At 36.8% G+C, this 2,390-nt stretch overlaps 1 long non-coding RNA gene across 1 annotated transcript; it reads right to left on the bottom strand.

Annotated features, from left to right (window-relative positions):
- Positions 1-860: 860 nt before the first annotated feature.
- Positions 861-1,839, bottom strand: LOC126009172 (uncharacterized). Its single transcript, XR_007495885.1, has 2 exons — positions 1,588-1,839; positions 861-1,373 (listed from the first exon to the last, which is right to left on the bottom strand). It is a non-coding gene; the product is annotated as an uncharacterized LOC126009172 (long non-coding RNA).
- Between the last annotated feature and the right edge of the window lie 551 nt (positions 1,840-2,390).

Genomic DNA, 2,390 nt, shown 5'->3' with positions numbered 1-2,390 from the left:
ATTACTTAAGAGTTTTAACATTTTATTGCATATTTACAACATGTGGCACATTAAAAGGATTTACAGTAGAAGCCAAATATCCCAGCCCTTAAAAATCTAATAGTAAAGACTGAATGAATCATATATAAATATTTTTGAACACATAGATTGGGAACATACATACATGATTATAATTTTACAGACTTATACAGTTAACTGCTATATCCAATAGAACAGAGTATTGAATAACTAGAGCTGGGTGGTACTGAATTACAAAAAAAACATTAAAATATGAATATGAATTTTTTTTTTTTTTTTTTTTTTGGTTTTTGGCCCACACCCGGTGACGCTCAGGGGTTACTCCTGGCTATGCGCTCAGAAGTCGCTCCTGGCTTGGGGGACCATATGGGACGCTGGGGGATCGAACCGCGGTCCGTCTCCTAGGCTAGCGCAGGTAAGGCAGGCACCTTACCTCGAGCGCCACCGCCCGGCCCGAATATGAATTTTTAAAGGCTAAAATGTCCTGCAAAAACATAGCTATCTCCTACGCACAATAGTGAGGTAGACTTCTTCCCACCCTGTTTTTTGACCATTATTTAGGATTCTTCCCTGCCAGATGGATGCTCTCACATTGCTGAACCTGGGATGAATGGCAGTGCATGTTGCTTACAACCCTTTCTACATTTATTGACTAGAAATCATCTCTTCTGTTCAATTATAAACTATTTCACTGAAAGCAGAAGGCAAAAGTTAGCAAATAAACAAACCAGTGCTGTTTCTTCTAGCTAATACAACACCATGCTTGGTTAATCTTTCAAAAATGTGAAATGAATGCAAATATTTCAGGCATAGAAACCTCTTAGGATGCAGTTTTGAGCAGATAGGTATTTTCTTTCCTCAATACCAATAGTTGACCATGAATAACGCTACATCTCTCCAAAATCTACTTCTAATGTTTCAAATATGAACCATAAAAATAGTTTACACCTTTACACGCATCCAAAATACAGTTAAAATTCAGGACACACATGACCACATTGAAAAATGGTATGGCAGCTTCCTTAAAACTACCATACAATATAGAAATTCTAGCCTTAAGAAATCACGCAGAGAAATGAAAGTCTATGTCACCTAAGACTTATATTAAGAATAATCATAGCAGCCTTCTTTATAATTGTCAATACTGAAAAATACCCAGGTATTCATAAATAGAAATATGGATTTAAAAAACCTTCAATAGTCAGTCAATGGAATACAATTCAGCAATAAAATGAAACAGATTACAAATATGTCCAGCAACATGATAAATTCAAAACATAATGAGTGAAGAGAAGCCATGATCAAGAGTACATGCTGTGTGAGTCTATTTACAAAAAGATATAGAATAGGAAAACCTGGGGCCGGGTAGGTGGCGCTGGAGGTAAGGTGTCTGCCTTGCAAGCGCTAGCCAAGGAAGGACCGTGGTTCGATCCCCCAGCGTCCCATATGGTCCCCCTAAGCCAGGAGCGATTTCTGAGCACATAGCCAGGAGTAACCCCTGAGCGTCAAATGGGTGTGGCCCAAAAACCAAAAAAAAAAAAAAAAAAAAAAAAAAAAGAATAGGAAAACCTCACTTACGGTAAGAAAAAGTAGGATAGGGACAAAGATGGACTGGGAAAAACTATGTGGTAACTTTCTGATATTTGACATCTTGACAATTTTGTACACATTTGCCAAAACTCAGCAGATAAACAATTAGGATTTGTATTAACTTATGCTAATTTTATTTTATTTAATGTAAGCCAATACTTCTAGTTAATGATACTTATGCCAAAATATTTAGCAGACATCTCTAATTTTACTTTATTTTATTTTTTTGTTTTTTTTTTGGGGGGGGGCCACATCCGGTGATGCTTAAGTGGTTACTCCTGGCAATGCACTCAGAAATCACTCCTGGCTTGGGGACCAAACCGAGGTCCATTCTAGGCTAGCGCAAGCAAGGCAGATGCCTTACCCCTTGTGCCACCGCACCGGCCCCTCATCTCTAATTTTAAAAGCATTCAAGATATCTGGGTTAACTGATGGGTCTGACTGAAGTTACATGATGCTGAAAGCAACATGTTAACTAGCAACTACATGGAACATTATAACATTTAAATATTTTACTTGAATTTTTTTTAAATAAAATTGAGGAAAAATTCACAGTAAATGCTTACCAAATGACTCCACTTATTCATTTATCCCAATATCATGATCCACTTCTTTAGCTTGGTCTTAATTTAGACATTTAAGAGCACATGGATATGATTAAGTGTGAGGTGAGAAATACGTTCTCAATTCTATTCTGGCTTAAATTTGTCAAAGTGATATATTTGATCCCCTCACACCTTAAAAAATAGAACATGTATGGATGGTATATTTTGAGCAATTTT

This window comes from Suncus etruscus, chromosome 5 (assembly GCF_024139225.1).
Source record: "Suncus etruscus isolate mSunEtr1 chromosome 5, mSunEtr1.pri.cur, whole genome shotgun sequence".
NCBI classification, from domain to species: Eukaryota; Metazoa; Chordata; class Mammalia; order Eulipotyphla; family Soricidae; genus Suncus; species Suncus etruscus.
The sequence above is the reverse complement of the archived record's forward strand: the minus strand, read 5'-3'. Positions and strand labels throughout refer to the sequence as shown.